Source organism: Lithobates pipiens, unplaced genomic scaffold, assembly GCF_037356315.1.
Source record: "Lithobates pipiens isolate NorthernLeopardFrog02 unplaced genomic scaffold, aLitPip1_a1.2 Scaffold_30, whole genome shotgun sequence".
Taxonomy (NCBI): domain Eukaryota; kingdom Metazoa; phylum Chordata; class Amphibia; order Anura; family Ranidae; genus Lithobates; species Lithobates pipiens.
Genome location: NW_027507791.1, coordinates 171,454,277 through 171,473,922, shown reverse-complemented (window position 1 = coordinate 171,473,922; position 19,646 = coordinate 171,454,277). Strand labels below are relative to the sequence as shown.

Genomic DNA, 19,646 nt, shown 5'->3' with positions numbered 1-19,646 from the left:
TGTCAAGAGGGTTGAGAGTGCCTGAAGAGATTGCCTATGGCCACATCACTCTGAAAGCACCCAATCTCGTCTGATCTTGGAGGCTAAGAAGAGTCGGGCCTGGTTAGTACCTGGATGGGAGACCACCTGGGATTACCAGTTATTGTAGGCTTCTTTTTATGTTGTTGGCGTTGATTCGTTTTCTTTTTTTTGCTTGTTTCCCAAGGTGACCATCTTGGCATTTGTCAAGAGGGTTGAGAGTGCCCAAAGAGATCGCTTACAGCAGCATCACCCTGAAAGAGCCCTATCTCTTCTCTTTTCTGAGGCTAAGAAGGGTTGGGCCTAGTTAGTACCTGGATGGGAGATGGCGTTGGAATACCAGGTGCCGTATTCTTCTTTTTATGTTGTTGACATTGACCTGTTTTTTTTTCACTTGTTTCCCAAGGTGACCATCTTGGCATTTGTCAAGAGGGTTGAGAGTGCCCGAAGAGATCACCTATGGCCCCATCACCCTGAAAGCGCCCAATCTCGTCTGATCTCGGATGCTAAACAGTGTCGGGCCTGGTTAGTACCTGGATGGGAGACCGCCTGGGAATACCAGGTGCCATAGGCTTCTGTTTTTTTTGTTTTTTTATTTAGTAGTATGCGACATACAATGCAAAGGCAACTTCACAGAATGTGTGATACAAATAGTTACAAACAAACGATCATATTGCATGGATATCAGAGCCAATGGTAAGAAGTCCAAGGAGAATAGCACGTGTACAGCTTTGCGGTCATATCAAGATGAGATTAAAGCTCCATCTCGTTGGGATCCTCTATCACTTAAAATAGTATTGATACTAGCCCTGCTACCCTCGAAGAGTTTAGATATCCATAGATAGGGGAAGAGTATTGTGTAGTAGTCAAATGGGGTCGGAACATACCATTTTCTTTTCCCTTTTTTGAGTTAAGAAGGGAAATAGTAGAACTGAAAGGAGGGAGAAGGGGAAAGAGAAGATTGGGGAAGGAAATGGCAGAAAAGGTAAAGAAGGGGTAAGGGGGTGTCGTGGGTAGAGTGGATAGGGTGGGGTGGGTGGGGTCCCCTCCCAGGGAGCAAGAGACGCCCTCGGCTCACCAGCTCATCAGCTGTCCAACGTTTGGAACAGCGATCTCCAACGATCACCATGAGCTTACTATGTCTCACGGAGGTATTCTTCCGAAAAGCGAAACTGGGTCCAGTAGAACCATCTGTTCCCATGTTTTATCCCTCATTGTGGCAGTCAGGTCTTCCATTCGTTCAATATCATTTACCCTTGCGAACCACTGGGTCACCATTGGAGCAGATTGCTCTTTCCACTGACTTGGGATGCAGGCCCTAGCTGCATTGAGGAGATGTTTAAGTAAGGACTTATGATAACGCTTTCTCGACATAGGAGTTAGATTGAGAAGAACTGCTGCGGGATCATTGGCTAAGGAAATGTCTGTGAACTTGTGGATGAGTCTCAGGACAGGCTGCCAGAATGTTTGTAATTTAGGGCATTCCCAGAAAATGTGGAGAATGGTGCCAGTCTGTTGCCCACAGCGACAGCAGCGGTCAGATTGACCGGGGAATATTTTGGCCAACACCACCGGTGTACGATACCAGCGTGTGATCAGCTTAAATGAGATCTCCTGATATTTACTGCAGAGTGACGACTTATGGGCGAAAAAGAGTATTCTGTCCTTCTGTGGTTTGGAGAATGTAGTTTGTAAGTCCCTTTTCCATTTAGCTAGGAAGGGTGGATCCGTGGAGGATTGTGCGTCTGTCAGGATTTGGTAGGACCTAGAGAGGGAACCACGAATTGGGCCATCATCCAGGCAAAGTTCCTCGAAGGGGTGGAACTGTCTAGAGAAGAACGAATGGTTAGGTAGTGATCCGAGGAAATGGATTAGCTGTCTAGCTCTCCAGCTATTCAATGCAACAGGTACTTGCTCTAGCAGTATGGTCCCCATGGGAATCAAGCCCGTGGGTCCAAGAAATAGGGCTGCTCTCAGAAGCCCTTTCGGGGCTTGCCTGGTAAAAGCCTGGTCAGACAGGCCCGGAGGGAATCTAGGATGTCCAATAATTGGGGTCATAGGAGAAGGGAAGTTAGTCAGGTGGGAAAGGTGAAAAAAACTATCCATCTCGGCGAGCGAGGGGCCAATTAACGGGTGAGTAGTCACACAGGGCTCCAATGGCCTCCCCGCCCAAGGCATACCAGCCAGTGGAACCCGCGCCATCTCCTGCTCTAGCTTGACCCATAGCTTCAGTTCCCCATGCCGGTGTCTTATCACATATGGTCCCCCATTGGATAGTGTCCGCTGTGTACTGCGCATGCGCAGTACACAGCAACACAGATTCAGAAAATTGCCGAGCATGAACGGCGCCTGCGCACTGAGTCCAGGTTCTATCCCCACTATCCAAGTGGACATAGAGTAAGAATATAAAAGAGCCGAGCGCAGCGAGGCCGAGCCCGAAGCGTGGCGAGCAAAGCTCGCCTGCGAGGGACCCTCTAATATTCACAACCCTATGTCCGCTTGGATGGTGGGGCTACCACCTCCACTCACCGCGCAGGCGCCGTTCAGCTTCGGAGATTTTCCGAAGCTTCGTCTGCTCCATACTGCGCATGCGCAGTACGGCGCGGACACTATATCATGGCCGGACAGTATATGGCAGAACACCGGCACCAGTCAACCACCGGTGTCATGTGCGTCGCTGTGTAATATAGAGCAGGGTCCGGGAAGCCAATACCTCCCCGCAATTTCGGTCACTATAGCATTGCCCTACCAATACGCATATGTTTTCCGCGCCAGAGGAACTTGATAAAGATTGAGCGAACCGCATGAAAGAAAGTCTGGGGTATTTTGATAGGTAAGGCTTGTAGTAGATACAGAAGTCGTGGCCTCGCGTTCATCTTCAACACATTACAGCGTCCGAACCATGACAGAGCTAGTGGGTCCCATCTTTTAAGGTCCGCTGTAAGCCCATAGGCTTCTTTTTATGTTGTTTTTTGCTTGTTTCTCAAGGCGACCATCTTGGCATTTGTCAAGAGGGTTGGGCGTGTCTTGAAGAGAACGCTTACGGCCACATCAACCTGAAAGCACCCGATGCCGTCTGATTTCAGAGGCTAAGCAGCGTCAGGCCTGGTTAGTACCTGGATGGGAGACTCCCTGGGAAGACCAGGTGCCATAGAAGAATCTGGTCTGGTTAGTGTCTTTTTTTTTTTTAATTCTTTATTTACGGATTGCAGGTAATACAGAGACAAACTGTAAAAGACATAGATCCCTCAGTTTTCCAGGTTAACAAAAATACATAGTTAATACTTCGTGGGGGACCGGGGGAAACCTAACAACTTATGTCAGCAGCAGCCCCAGCCGTGGCTAGGCCACCACATTATCCCACTCTAATGATCTGGCACCCCAGTGTCTACTTATAAACCAGGGCAGTCCGCGGGGCGATCCCCCTCAAGGCCCAGACTGAGGGGCCTCTAACATCGGTCACCTTCATTCTATTGGTCAAAGAGCTCAGCCGGGACCACCCCGAGGGCCGCCAACCCCTGGCTGGGAAATCGAGGGAACAAAACGAAAAGATCCTTGCAATCACCATGTATTTTAATTATACTTGGGAGTTAGGGGGTAGGGAAAGAGGGGGGAGCAAATGGGCAGGAGAAGGGGATGGGGGGCTCCAAGACAACCAACGACAACCAACGAGCAGTGTGCTCTTCCTCCCTGTCGCCTAACGCTGATGTGAGCTGTTCCATACGGTAGATGTCGCAAACTCTTGCAAACCAGTGAGACACCAGTGGAGCGGCCTGCTGTTTCCACATGCTAGGTATACATGCCCTGGCCCCACTCAGAAGATGTTTTAAGAGAGATTTATGGTACTTCTTGCTCGAGAGTGGAGTCAGATTGAGGAAGATCGCAGCTGGGTTGTTCTGGAGATCAATAGCCGTGAGGTCATAAATGATATTGAGAACCTGTCTCCAGAAATGGGCCAGTTGAGGGCATTCCCAAAAGATATGTAGTAACGTGCCGGCTTGTTCACCGCATCTCCAGCACAAAGGGCTGTGACCGGGAAACATAGCCGCCAGGACAGTGGGGGTCCTGTACCATCGGGTCAAAATTTTATAAGCTATTTCCTGGTATTTACTACATAGGGATGACTTGTGCGCAAAAAGAAGCGCGCGGTTCTTCTGGTCTGGCGAGAGCCGGACATGCAGGTCTCGCTCCCATTTTTCCACGAACACCAGGTTACCCTGGGAGAGTTGGTCCAGTAGGATGCGATATGACAGGGAAAGAGACCCTCGGGTCGGTCCCTCTCCTGAGCATACCTCCTCAAACGATGTTAGGGGTCTGCGGAATTCGCCACTGTTTGACAAAGATTTCAAGAAGTGGGAGAGTTGGGCAAGCTTCCACTGTCCCAGGGCCGTGGTTGCTAACGCCTCGTACATAGTGGAGACCGCTGTCCACATCCTAGGGCCAAGAAAAGAAGAGGCCCGCACAAGGTCCCGGTCAGGGTCGAGGCGGAAAGACTTTTCCGTCATGCCGGGTTCAAAGCGTGGGTGTCCAATAATAGGAGTCATGGGCGAAGGGAAACTGGGCACGCCCATCAGGGTAAAATATCTGTCTAGCTCTTGTAACATTGGCTCAATGAGTGGGTGTGCCTGCGTCGCTCCCGACCAGCCCGGTCCACTCCAGGGCAAACCTGGAAATGGTACGGATTCACGCTCCAGACGAACCCACAGCTTATCCTTCAGGTGTCTGCACCAGTCAACTACTCTGTTCATGTGCACCGCCGTATAGTACCATGCCGGATCTGGGAGGCCAATCCCTCCCTTGTCTTTTGATCTGAGCAGTAATGTTCGGCTGAGTCTTGGAGGCCTGCCCTGCCATACGTATCGAATAAAGATGGAGCGCATGGCTTTAAAAAATGATTGGGGGATTTTTATCGGTAAGGCTTGTAATAGGTACAAGAGTCTGGGCATTACATTCATTTTGAGCACATTGCATCTCCCAAACCAAGAGGTCGCCAACTTTGACCACCTCTCTAGATCTATGGCAAAATTTTTTAGAAGCGGCTGGAAATTCAATTGGAAAATCAGATGTGGGTCCGGGGGAACCTTGGTACCCAGATATTGTATAGCCCCAGTTGCCCAACGAAAGGGAAAATTAGTGCTTAGACTCGTCTGGGCGTTGGTAGACAGGGAGACGTTGAGTGCTTCCGATTTCTGTAAGTTAATTTTAAAATTTGACAGGGTGCCATATCGTCTTATTTCCGCTAAGAGATTCGGCAATGTAATGTGAGGCTCCGAGACATAGAACAAGAGGTCATCTGCAAAGGCTGCGACCTTATGGTGGTGTGAGGGGGTGTCCAGGCCCTTGATGTCTATGTTCTGCCTGATGTGGTGCAGCAAGGGTTCAAGCGATAGGACAAACAAAAGGGGGGACAACGGGCATCCCTGCCTCGTTCCATTGCCAATAGTGAAACGCGACGAGGCAAACCCATTGACCCTAACCATCGCCGTCGGTGACGAGTAAAGAGCTGTAACCCATGAAAGCATGGGGGGGTACACCCAAGCTTCGCAGGGTGGCTAGCAAAAAAGGCCAGCTCACCCTGTCAAACGCTTTTTCTGGGTCCACAGAGAGCAACATAATCGGTAGTTTAAGGCGTCTGGCGCGTTCTATAACATTGATTGTCCTGGTAGTGTTGTCTCGGGCTTCCCTGTTACGAATAAACCCCACCTGATCCAGAGGTATCAGGCGTTGGAGAATGGGTGCCAACCGCTCCGCCAGTATCTTAGTGAAGAGCTTAAGGTCGCTGTTTAATAAGGAGATGGGCCTGTAGTTCGCACAGAGAAGCGGATCCTTCTCCGGCTTGAGTATGACCGAGATGCTTGCCTGCAACAGCTCCGGTGGAAAGGTCTGGCCCTCCAATAGGGCGTTAAAAGCTGACACAAACGGCGTGGACAACAGGGAGAGGAAGGCCTTATAATAAGGGACCGTAAACCCATCTGGGCCTGGTGCCTTGCCCTTGGGTGAGTCTCTTAACGCTGCCGACAATTCCTCCGGGGAGATAGGTTGCGAGAGAAGCTCTATCTCTTCCTGTGTCAGCGACGGGAGGTTTGCCGAAGCTAGGTACTCGTCAATGGCCGCTGTGCCGGCCTGGAGGGCGTCTCCTGAGTCCCGGGGGTGCAAGTTATAAAGGGCTTCATAGAAAGATCGGAAACACTCCGCTATCTCCCGTGAATCATGAAGCTTGGCACCCGAAGGGGAGGTTATGGTTGGAATGAAGGACGCGTTGCGTTGGGCACGCAGGGAGTTCGCTAGGGACCTACTACACTTGTCTCCATATTCATAATACGTCCTGCGGACCCACATGAGTCTGGTTCTAGCCTGAAAGAGAGAGAAATCTCTGATTTGTTCTCTAAGATCTCTCACCTCTACCTCCAGCGCAGCAGTCGGCTGGGATTTGTGTCGTTGTTCACACGCATGCAACTTGGCAATAAGTTTGGAGAGAGCCTCAGTTTTGGCCACTTTGAGTCTATGACCATGTTTAATAAGAATGCCCCTAATGTAGCATTTATGAGCCGCCCATAACATGAGGGGGTTGGAAACAGAATCACGGTTATGATCAAAGTAACTTTCTAATTCCCTAAGCAGGTCTGCGTGGGTCTCAGGGTCCTTCAGGAGAGACTCGTTCAGTCTCCACCAGGACTGACCACGCGACTCCTGTTGTAGCTTCAGCATCAAAGAAATCGGGGCATGGTCAGACAGGGCTATGTGGCCTATCTGAGCGTCTGTGACCGCCGGGATAGCATTGTGGGTGACTAAAAACATATCTATACGTGAGTAAGAACCATGAGCGGTGAAAAAGAACGTATAGTCCCTATCCTGTGGGTGAAGCGTACGCCACACATCGATCAGTCGGTGGGAGTGTAGCAGGTCTCTTATGTGTGAACGCGTTCTCGCAGAAATCGCAGAGGTGCCCGATGATGAGTCTCTGCGGGGGTCCAAGGTGAGGTTAAAGTCCCCCCCAACGATCAAAGTACCCTCTGAGAATGCAGCCAGGGCATCCAAGCATGCTTCTAAGGCCGGCAGCTGGTCCACATTCGGCATGTATAGGTTGGCAAGAGTAAAAGTTTGCGAGTGGAGAGTTCCCTTAATGAAGAGATATCTCCCTTCACTATCGGCTTGGACAGCTAACAGGCGCCACGGCAAGTTTTTAGCAAGAACACACACTCCTCTCGATTTGGAAGTAGGGGACGTGCTGTGGTGGGCCAGGGGGAAGTGCTTACTATAAAGCCGTGGTATTTGGTCTGTCCTGAAATGGGTCTCCTGGAGGAAAACTATTTGGGGCTTCATCCGCCACAATTCTGTCAGGCAGCTGGACCTTTTTTCAGGTACATTCAGCCCTTTCACATTCCAGGAAACCAGCTTCAGGGCCATGACGGCAGTGGTACCCGGCCGGCGGTCCCCACCAGAGTCAGTAGTAGATATAGAGTTCAAGCACAGAGGAAGAGGAGGAGAAAAAGGAAAAGCAGTAACGAAGCGGAGAAGGTCCGGAGTTAGTAGGGAGGAGGAGGGTAGGAGGGGTGGGGATAGATCGGGGAATTGCTAAAGCTCCTATCGGAGAGAACCTGCCGGTTAGGGCAGAGGGGCCTAGTGGGGGAAGAGGTAAGGCACTGCAGAGGGAGGAACTCGTCGGTGCAGTACCCCTCCAGCATCCCATGGTCCATGCAGTCGCAATCGGGCGTGCACGGAGCTTCTTTGGCATCTTAACTACGACATCAAACGCATTATAGAACATCACTGCAGCAGGTATCGGGCAGTTAACAACAGTAGAACAGTGCATAATTAGACCAACATATTAAACTTTTCAACACAGAGTATAGATAACTTTATACCACCCAGGCACCCGCCCCTCCCCCCCCCCCAAAAAAAAAAATGGAAAAAAGGGGGGGGGGGAGGAGAGGGGGAGGGAGCGGGAACGCCGCCCAGGGGCACCCGGGGGGCACCACCAGGCAGTCCAAAAACACAAAGAGCGCCGAGACTAGGGCACCTGTAGATAAACAGTAACGAGAATGGTGAACAGTACCGCCAATAACTCAGGGCTTCGTCCAGGAAGCGCAGTGTCCAACTCTGTTCTTCCAATGTCCTTCCTCTCCCCTAGCGGGGGCGCTGGGAACAATGGCCCGTGGCATGGTAAACAACACAAAGCTGGATACTCCAGCTGTCTATGTTGGTAGAGAAAAAGAAAACAAAAAAAAAAGGGTATAACACAGGAATAACGGAAAATTACTGTACTCTCTCAGGGTTCACGATCTTGAGGGGCCTGCGATCTCTGACGTTGGGATCGACGGTGGCGTCTCACTCTCTGTGGCCTGGTTGAGGGGTTGTTCGTCGGGGCCACTGCTCCCTGGGGGACAACAGGAGCCAACCAGTCGGGGACCTGAACCGAGGGCAGGCCCAAAGCCTCCAGAAAGGACGGGACCTCCGAAGGGTGTCGTAGCGCAAGGGGCCTCCCATTTTTGCGCACTATAAGGTGAAATGGATGGCCCCACTTGTATGGAATCCTCCGTTCAGTTAGGTGTTCCAGAAGGGGTCGCAGACAGCGTCTCATCTGGAAGGTCTTGCGGGATACATCTGGCAGAAGGGTGACTTGGGCCCCGTCAAAATCAATGCTGCCTTTGCGCCACGACGCTTGCAGGACATCCTCCCTAACTGAGTAATTGTGGAGACAGCATAAAACGTCACGTGGCCGGTTCTCTGTGGGGCTCCTGGGGCCCAGGGTCCTGTGGACTCTATCAATGGCTATTACTGTGTCAGCAGCGCGGTCCAGACAGGCGTTAAATATAGCTGTAACTGTGGCTTTGAGGTCTGCCTGGCCAGTGGCTTCGGGCAAGTCTCTGATCCTGATGTTGCGTCTGCGGTTGCGATTCTCAAGGTCATCCACTAGGAGTTGCAACTGTGCCACTCTGTCAGCAAGGGTATCATGTGCGGCTTGCAGGCCAGAAACATCAGTGGTCAGGGAGGTCACATCCGATGCCAGGGTGGTCACCCGCTCGTTCGTAGCCGACACGTCACGTTTGACCCCTGCGATTTCATGTCGCAAGGTCGTTTCAATCCTGGCTGCCATACAGCTAAAGTCTGCTTTAGTGGGAAGGTTTTGGAGTAAAGCTAGGATGGCCTTGTCCCCCAATAATGCCGGTGCTGGTGGCAGCGGTGGGTCCCCCTGTGTGTCTGAGGCGAGAGCAGCCTGGCCATTCGGTCCTGGGATGAGGCTTCCACTGCGGGAGGGTCTCTGGGACAGTTGGGAGTTGTGAGGGAACCAGGGTGGCAGGCCGCTATGGTCCGGGCTGTCAAGCGAGGCCATGGACAGTGAGCGGGGGAGACACGGGGACAAGTCACTAGGCGGGGAGAACGGGGGCATGTCGTGTCCCTGCATAGCAGTCTTCTCACCTTCCCTCTGTGCCGCGTGTCCTGGAGCGCCGGAGGCCGCGGGCGCCATCTTGGCTGGATCCGGCGTGGAGGCCGGAGGCTGCAGCGGGACCAAGTACCTGTCCATGGCAGCAGCGGCGGACCCCGCTCGGCTGGCTGTGTTCCGCCGAAGCGCGGGGATGTCGGCGATGCCAAAATATGCGACCAGACTGTGGTAAAGGGGTGCGGAGGGGTCAGTCACGGATCGGGAGCTCCGGAAAAGAGTGTCCTCACTCCTTCATGCCTAGGCCACGCCCCCCTGGTTAGTGTCTTGATTGGGAGATCGCCTGGGAATACTGGATGCCGTAGGCTTCTTTTTATGTTGTTGGCTTTGACCTGTTTTTTTTAGCTTGTTTCCCAAGGTGACCATCTTGGCCTTTGTCAAGAGGCTTCAGAGTGCCCGAAGAGAGTGCCTACGGCCAAATCACCTATATAGTATCTTATATATAATAACTAAAAATATTATTTATTATTATAGATATAGATATATAGTATAGTGATTTGGTCGTAGGCACTCTCTTTGGGCACTCTGAAGCCTCTTGACAAAGGCCAAGATGGTCACCTTGGGAAGCAAGCTAAAAAAAACAGGTCAAAGCCAACAACATAAAAAGAAGCCTACGGCATCCAGTATTCCCAGGCGATCTCCCAATCAAGACACTAACCAGACCAGATCCTTCTATGGCACCTGGTCTTCCCAGGGAGTCTCCCATCCAGGTACTAACCAGGCCTGACGCTGCTTAGCCTCTGAAATCAGACGAGATCGGGTGCTTTCAGGTTGATGTGGCCGTAAGCGTTCTCCTCAAGACACGCCCAACCCTCTTGACAAACGCCAAGATGCTCACCTTGAGAAACAAGCAAAAAAAAACAGGTCAAAGCCAACAACATAAAAAGAAGCCTATGGGCTTACAGCGGACCTTAAAAGATGGGACCCACTAGCTCTGTCATGGTTCGGACGCTGTAATGTGTTGAAGATGAACGCGATGCCACGACTTCTGTATCTACTACAAGCCTTACCTATCAAAATACCCCAGACTTTCTTTCATGCGGTTCGCTCAATCTTTATCAAGTTCCTCTGGCGCGGAAAACATATGCGTATTGGTAGGGCAATGCTATTGCGACCGAAATTGCGGGGAGGTATTGGCCCCCGGACCCTGCTCTATATTACACAGCGACGCACATGACACCGGTGGTTGACTGGTGCCGGTGTTCTGCCATATACTGTCCGGCCATGATATAGTGTCCGCGCCGTACTGTGCATGCACAGTATGGAGCAGACGAAGCTTCGGAAAATCTCCGAAGCTGAACGGCGCCTGCGCGGTGAGTGGAGGTGGTAGCCCCACCATCCAAGCGGACATAGGGTTGTGAATATTAGAGGGCCCCTCGCAGGCGAGCTTCGCTCGCCACGCTTCGGGCTTGGCCTCGCTGCGCTCGGCTCTTTTATATTCTTACTCTATGTCCACTTGGATAGTGGGGATAGAACCTGGACTCAGTGCGCAGGCGCCGTTCATGCTCGGCAATTTTCGGAATCTGTGTTGAAACGCTACTGGGAGCCCAAAAGTTCCTCAAGGTCGGGCATGCCCAGAAAAGGTGTCCCATGGTCCCCATATCTGAATTTCACCTCCAACAAACATCCGGGATCGATCTATCCATTTTATTCAGAAGGTATGGGACTCTATACCAGCGTGAGACTATCTTGTATCTTGATATTGGTTTGCGATGGAAGCTTTATGTACTAAGGTCAGGATCTTCCCTATCTGTTGTGGGGTAAATGTGATGCCTAAGTCCCTCTCCCATTTGTGGATAAATGGTGGGGTCGACTCCTCCTCCTGACTACTCAATAGGTTGTACAGGAGGGAGAGGGTGTGTCGCACAGGTTCCCTTTTGTGACAGATGGATTTATAGGGTGTCAGGTCTCTAGGAGTGTAGGGGGCCCTTTGTATGGCCAGAAGAAAGTGACGAAGTTGATAAGCACTAAACAAGTCAAGCGAAGGGTCAGAAAGCTCGGCGACAGTTTGCGTGGTCGGGAGCCCTCCCGTGGGCCACACCTCTCCCAGACGCTGTTTCCCCATCACTGTCAACTGTCGCAGTTTCTTGTTGGTAAATCCCGGTGGGAAGTCTGGATTACCTATAACCGGAGTCATTGGTGATGGCAGGGGAGCAATGTGTGTGCAGCGGAACAACCTCCGCACAACAGCCAACGTAGCTCCCACTACGGGGTGACCTCTGAGGTCTTTTGGTAGGGAGGACAGGAGCCACGGGGAGGTCAATAGGAGAATGGAACCATCCTCAATCTCCATCTCCACCCACTGCTTGTGTGGGCCATTACAATGCCAATCAACGACTCTCGCTAGCAGAGTCACTCTGTAGTATTGTCTGAGATCTGGGAGACCCAGACCCCCCTTTCCTTTGGTCTGGCAAGCAATTGCAAACGGGCTCTGGGCGGTTTGCGCTCCCAAATAAAGTCCCGGAGCAGCACCTGCAGTTGTCTGAAAAAAATTGGGGGTAACCGGATCGGTAATGTCTGGAACATGTATAAGATCCGAGGGAGGGCCATCATTTTGAATGCATTACAGCGCCCGAACCAGGTCAGTGTTAAAGCATGCCAGTTTCCCAAATCAGATTTCAGTCTATCCAGGAGAGGGACAAAATTAAGCAGGTACAATTGCGCTAAATCCGCTGCGATGTCAACGCCCAGTTAACGTATAGATTTTTCAGCCCAGTAGAATGGAAAAGCGGACCGGAGCCTCTTGGCCTCACCATCCGGGACCAATATATTCAATACAGCCGACTTGGCGCAATTGTTTTTATAGTTTGATAGGCTGCCGTGTCGCTGTAGAGACGCAAGTATTTTGGGAAGCAAAATGTGTGGATTGGAGACGGAAAAAATTAGATCGTCAGCGTACGCTGCAATTTTGTGGTGTGCCGAGGGTTTGGATATGCCAGTAATATTCGGGTCATTCCGAACGTGACACATAAGTGGTTCCAGTGTCAGAATTAAAATTAGGGGAGACAGAGGGCACCCCTGCCTCGTCCCATTAGTGATGGGGAAAGAGTCCGAGCACCCCTCGGTCACCCGTACCGCTGCCGACGGCGTGGAGTAAAGCGACATTACCCAGCTCATCATGTTGGGGCCAAGACCTATATGTTCCAGGGTGTCCTGCATAAAGTGCCAGGCCACCCTGTCAAAGGCCTTCTCCGCGTCCGTTGACAACATAAGCAAGGGCCTTCCCTGTACATGCGCCGCATGGATTAAATTGAGGACTCGGGCCGTATTGTCTCTAGCTTCCGACTTATTTATATTTTTTTGCTTGTTTCCCAAGGTGACCATCTTGGCGTTTGTCAAGAGGGTTGAAAGTGCCTGAAGAGATTGCCTGCGGGCACATCACCCTGAAAGCACCCGATCTCGTTTGATGTTGGAGGCTAATAGAGTCGGGCCTTGTTAGTACCTGGATGGGAGACCGCCTGGGAATACCAGGTGTCGTAGACTTCTTTTTATGATGTTGGCGTTGACCTGTTTTTTTTTCGCTTATTTCCCAAAGTGACCATCTTGGTGTTTGTCAAGAGGGTTGAGAGTGCCTGAAGAGATTGCCTATGGCCACATCACTCTGAAAGCACCCAATCTCGTCTGATCTTGGAGGCTAAGAAGAGTCGGGCCTGGTTAGTACCTGGATGGGAGACCACCTGGGATTACCAGTTATTGTAGGCTTTTTTTTATGTTGTTGGCGTTGATTCGTTTTCTTTTTTTTGCTTGTTTCCCAAGGTGACCATCTTGGCATTTGTCAAGAGGGTTGAGAGTGCCCGAAGAGATCACCTATGGCCCCATCACCCTGAAAATGCCCAATCTTGTCTGATCTCGGATGCTAAACAGTGTCGGGCCTGGTTAGTACCTGGACGGGAGACCGCCTGGGAATACCAGGTGCCATAGGCTTCTGTTTTTTTTATTTTTTATTTAGTAGTATGCGACATACAATGCAAAGGCAACTTCACAGAATGTGTGATACAAATAGTTACAAACAAATGATCATATTGCATGGATATCAGAGCCAATGGTAAGAAGTCTGAGGAGAATAGCACGTGTACAGCTTTGCGGTCATATCAAGATGAGATTAAAGCTCCATCTCGTTGGGATCCTCTACCACTTAAAATATTATTGATACTAGCCCTGCTACCCTCGAAGAGTTTAGATATCCATAGATAGGGGAAGAGTATTTTGTAGTAGTCAAATGTCTAACAAATATTTTGAATAGTTGTAGTTCTCCACATTAACTGTCACATTGATATCACCACTGACAACACACCACTTTTTAACAGCACCAAAATATGAAAAAAGCACTTTATATGTTTCAAAAGTAGTTGCATTAGCAAAAAATAAAGTCCTGTCTTCTTTACACGCTAGCTTTTCTGTATACATTAATCTCTCTGTGTACACCAGCCACTCAATATAGACTAGCCTCTCTGTCTTCTGTATACAGGTGCCCGTAATCTATATACACTAGCCTGCCTTCTTTTTACAATAGTCTCGGTGTCCCAGCCTCTCTGCATACACTAGCCTCACTGAATTCCCCAGACTGTCTTCTGTATACACAAGCCTATCTGTAAAAAAAAATAGCCGGTCTTCTGCATACTCTAGCCTCTCTGTGTAACACAGTCTCTGGATTCCCTAGCCTACATCTCTGCATACCCAGGACCTTCCTCTGTATAATCTAGCCTATCTGTATACACTAGCCTGTCTTTTGTACAAATTAGCTTCTCTGTAGCCGGTCTTCTGTATACACGAGCCTCACTGTCTACTCTTGGTTGTCTTTTGTATACACTAGCATCTCTTTATACATTAGCTCTCTGTATACCCAAGCCTCTCTGTATACACTAGTCCACCGGTATACACTAGCAAGTCTGCATACACTAGCCTCTCTTTGCAACTCAACTTCTCTCTCTGTATACCTTAGCCTCCATCTCTGCATACCCAGGACGGTCTTCTCTATAATCTAGCCTATTTGTATACACTAGCCTGTCTTTTGTACACATTAGCCTCTCTGTATAAACTAGCCGGTCCTCTGTATACACTAGTCCATCTGTATACACTAGCAAGTATGCGTACTCTAGCCTCTCTCTCTGTATACCTTAGCCTCCATCTCTGCATACCCAGGACGTTCTTCTGTATAATCTAGCCTATCTGTATAATCTAGCCTATCTGTATACACTAGCCTGTCTTTTGTACACATTTGCCTCTCTGTATAAACTAACCGGTCTTCTGTATACACTAGTCCGCCTGTATACACTAGCAAGTATGCATACTCTAGCCTCTCTCTCTGTATACCCTAGCCTCCATCTCTGCATACCCAGGACGTTCTTCTGTATAATCTAGCCTATCTGTATACACTAGCCTGTCTTTTGTACACATTAGCCTCTCTGTATAAACTAGCCGGTCCTCTGTATACACTAGTCCATCTGTATACACTAGCAAGTCTGTGTAACCAAGCCTCTCTCTCTGCATACCCTAGCCTCCATCTCTTGCATAAACCAGGACCTTCTTCTGTATAATCTAGCCTATCTGTATACACTAGCCTGTCTTTTGTACACATTAGCCTCTCTGTGTAAACTAGCCGGTCTACTGTATACACTAGTCCATCTGTATACACTAGCAAGTCTGCATACTCCTGCCTCTCTCTGTAACCCAGCCTCGCTCTCTCTCTCTGTATACCCTAGCCTCCATCTCTGCATACCCAGGACGTTTTTCTGTATAATCTAGCCTATCTGTATAAAGTAGCCTGTCTTTTGTACACATTAACCTCTCTGTATAAACTAGCCGGTCCTCTGTATACACTAGTCCATCGGTATACACTAGCATCGCTTTATACATTAGCTCTCTGTATACCCAAGCCTCTCTGTATACACTAGTCCACCGGTATACACTAGCAAGTCTGCATACACTAGCCTCTCTTTGTAACCCAACTTCTCTCTCTGCATACCCAGGACGTTCTTCTCTATAATCTAGCCTATTTGTATACACTAGCCTGTCTTTTGTACACATTAGCCTCTCTGTATAAACGAACCGGTCTTCTGTATACACTAGTCCGCCTGTATACACTAGCAAGTATGCATACTCTAGCCTCTCTCTCTGTATACCCTAGCCTCCATCTCTGCATACCCAGGACGTTCTTCTGTATAATCTAGCCTATCTGTATACACTAGCCTGTCTTTTGTACACATTAGCCTCTCTGTATAAACTAGCCGGTCCTCTGTATACACTAGTCCGTCTGTATACACTAGCAAGTCTGTGTAACCAAGCCTCTCTCTCTGCATACCCTAGCCTCCATCTCTTGCATAAACCAGGACCTTCTTCTGTATAATCTAGCCTATCTGTATACACTAGCCTGTCTTTTGTACACATTAGCCTCTCTGTGTAAACTAGCCGGTCTACTGTATACACTAGTCCATCTGTATACACTAGCAAGTCTGCATACTCCTGCGTCTCTGTGTAACCCAGCCTCGCTCTCTCTCTGTATACCCTAGCCTCCATCTCTGCATACCCAGGACGTTCTTCTGTATAATCTAGCCTATCTGTATAAAGTAGCCTGTCTTTTGTACACATTAACCTCTCTGTATAAATTAGCCGGTCCTCTGTATACACTAGTCCGTCGGTATACACTAGCATCTCTTTATACATTAGCTCTCTGTATACCCAAGCCTCTCTGTATACACTAGTCCACCGGTATACACTAGCAAGTCTGCATACACTAGCCTCTCTTTGTAACCCAACTTCTCTCTCTGCATACCCAGGACGTTCTTCTCTATAATCTAGCCTATTTTTATACACTAGCCTGTCTTTTGTACACATTAGCCTCTCTGTATAAACTAGCCGGTCCTCTGTATACACTAGTCCATCTGTATACACTAGCAAGTATGCGTACTCTAGCCTCTCTCTCTGTATACCTTAGCCTCCATCTCTGCATACCCAGGACGTTCTTCTGTATAATCTAGCCTATCTGTATAATCTAGCCTATCTGTATACACTAGCCATCCATCTCTGCATACCCAGGACGTTCTTCTCTATAATCTAGCCTATTTGTATACACTAGCCTGTCTTTTGTACACATTTGCCTCTCTGTATAAACTAACCGGTCTTCTGTATACACTAGTCCGCCTGTATACACTAGCAAGTATGCATACTCTAGCCTCTCTCTCTGTATACCCTAGCAAGTCTGCATACTACTGCCGCTCTGTGTAACCCAGCCTCACTCTCTCTCTGTATACCCTAGCCTCCATCTCTGCATACCCAGGACGTTCTTTTGTATAATCTAGCCTATCTGTATAAACTAGCCTGTCTTTTGTACACATTAGCCTCTCTATATAAACTAGCCGGTCCTCTGTATACACTAGTCCGTCTGTATACATTAGCAAGTCTGTGTAACCAAGCCTCTCTCTCTGCATACCCTAGCCTCCATCTCTTGCATAACCAGGACCTTCTTATGTATAATCTAGCCTATCTGTATACACTAGCCTGTCTTTTGTACACATTAGCCTCTCTGTATAAACTAGCCGGTCTACTGTATACACTAGTCCATCTGTATACACTAGCAAGTCTGCATACTCCTGCCTCTCTGTGTAACGCAGTCTCTCTCTCTGTATACCCTAGCCTCCATCTCTGCATACCCAGGACGTTCTTCTGTATAATCTAGCCTGTGTTTTGTACACTTTAGCCTCTCTGTATAAACTAGCCGGTCTTCTGCATACACGAGTCTCTCTGTATACCCTTGGATGTCTTTTGTATACACTAGCTGCTCTTTATACATTAGCTCTCTGTATACCCAAGCCTCTCTATACACTAGTCCGTCTGTATACACTAGCAAGTCTGCATACACCAGCCTCTCTGTGTAACCCAGATTCTCTCTCTGCATACCCAAGATGTTCTTCTCTATAATCTAGCCTATTTGTATACACTAGCCTGTCTTTTGCACACATTAGCCTCCCTATATAAACTAGCCGGTCTACTGTATACACTAGTCCGTCTGTATACACTAGCAAGTATGCATACTCTAGCCTCTCTCTCTGTATACCCTAGCCTCCATCTCTGCATACCCAGGACGTTCTTCTGTATAATCTAGCTTATCTGTATACACTAGTGTATACAGACAGACTAGTGTATACAGAGGACCGACTAATGTGTACAAAAGACAGGCTAATGTATACAGATAGGCTAGATTATACAGAAGAACGTCCTGGGTATGCAGAGCGCTCAGCTTCAAGGTATGGCCAACGTGAGTAATATGAGGGACACTCCTCACCCCCGCCCCCACCTACCAGATCTGAGTTTCATCCCCTTGCCCTCTTTGCCCCGGTCATCTGGTGGCAGTTTTATGCACTCCCTGGCCCCCACCCTTTCATAATCCTTACTGACCTTTCTTTCCGCTGCTCACAGGAACACACTGGATGACTTGTCTAATTAACCAACTTGTACAAGACACCGCTATCCTCCTGTCTGACACCGGTCCTCCTTGGAGGCTTTACCCCTCACTGTGTGGGTGGTCCCTGCCTCTCCCTGGATGCTCCACATATACCACAACGACATTGTCAGAGGGGCACCACTTGACAGGACACGGGGCTGTCATTCCGGTGGCATCTCCCATTGGAGGAAGGGATGATGGCCCCAACCCCTTGGCAGCAGGTTCTTTCATGTACAGACCAGGGCGGCTCATCTTCCCTTCTGGAGTCTTCACCTTAGATGGGGGAGTTGCACTTTGGGGGGTCTGAGTGATACCTAATGCGCTGTACTGGAAGGGCTTGACATTCCCGCATATGTGTCCCCTCCCCCTGGATGCGCCCCTTGTCCCCCCCTCTGGCTCCCACCTACTCTTTGCCGACATTGCCTTCTGCAGCTTTCGGGGACCCTGGATGACTTATTTATTGAGCCTATTGGTACGAGACACTGCTTCCCTCCAGGGTGACTCTGGACCCCCCTGGAGGATTTACCCCTTACTGTTTGGGCGGTCCCAGCCTCCCTCTGGATGCTCTACACAGCCCCCGATGGCGATGCAGGAGAGACACTAATTGGCGGGCCCCAGGACTGCTGCTCGGGTGAAGTCTCCCATTGGATGGAGGGATGGTGGCCCTAGCCCCTTGCCTGCCGGATTTTCCATGCACCGACCAGGGCTGCTCCTCTTTCATCTTGATGTGGTGACCATGGAGGGGAGGAGTTGAAATTTATGGGGTCCGGGTGTTTGCTGGTGGGAGTGCGCTAAAGGACTTGACATTTCTGCATGTTTGTCCCCTCTCCTCTGTTTCCCCCTCCCTTCCCTCCCTTACCACCCTTCCCTTCCCTCCTTTCCCTCCCCCTTTCCCCCTTACACTCCCCCTTTCCCCCTTCCACTCCCCCTTTCCCCCCTTCCCTGCCCCTTTTCCCCCCGGGGCGTGGACGGAGGAGAGGGGGTAAGGAGAGGACAATCTGCCAAAGGGAGAAATGCATTTGTTCGGGGACTGCATGTACTTTAGGGGTATGGGACGGGGGTGGTGGATCCCATTCTGTGATGCCTTTTCTGTTGTGACGGGCTCCCTCGTGCATGCCTATGTTTAGGGTGAGCCGAGGAGACCCCTCAGTGCTGACAGTTATATGCTCTACCTCTGTTTTGGTTATACTACTGTTTTTTGTTTCTTTGATGTTACTGATTGTCTTTTATTTGCATACCGGTATCAGACGTGACATTTACCACTGCCGGGACTGGGGGGACTAGGATTCGGGGGCTCCCTCTCCGACCTGTCTACCCAATAACCCAAGTAGGACAGCGCTTTAAACCCAGTGTACATCTGGTAAGCGCTATAGCATAATTGTGCTGTTTTAGTATACCCTTCCTGTACTGTTGAGTGCGGACAACCCTTAATTTCCCTCTCCCCCTGGGGTTGAGGTGCCCGGCCTCTTTTTCCCTTTACCTTTCCTTCCATTTGCCCTTCCTTTCTCCCCCTTAGTTCCCGCCATGCATTACCTACCCAAAACCTACCTTGGTTCAACTTTCTTTGCTTTTCTCTGACGTCCCCCTCCCCTTCCCCGAGGAGCGATGGGAGACTCAGTCAAGGTCACCTCTCTAAACGTTAAGGGACTGAACTCCCCTGAAAAATGGTGGATCCTCCTGTGAGAACTGAACACATCCTGTACTGATGTGGCCTTTATACAAGAAACACATTTTAAAAATACTAGC

At 49.7% G+C, this 19,646-nt stretch overlaps 4 pseudogenes; all 4 read left to right on the top strand.

Annotated features, from left to right (window-relative positions):
• Positions 1 to 32: 32 nt before the first annotated feature.
• LOC143947949 (5S ribosomal RNA) lies at positions 33 to 151 on the top strand (annotated as a pseudogene).
• Positions 152 to 473: 322 nt separating this feature from the next.
• LOC143946357 (5S ribosomal RNA) lies at positions 474 to 592 on the top strand (annotated as a pseudogene).
• A 12,451-nt stretch (positions 593 to 13,043) lies between these two features.
• On the top strand, positions 13,044 to 13,162 carry LOC143947948 (5S ribosomal RNA; annotated as a pseudogene).
• Positions 13,163 to 13,265: 103 nt separating this feature from the next.
• On the top strand, positions 13,266 to 13,384 carry LOC143949019 (5S ribosomal RNA; annotated as a pseudogene).
• The last annotated feature ends 6,262 nt before the right edge of the window (positions 13,385 to 19,646 follow it).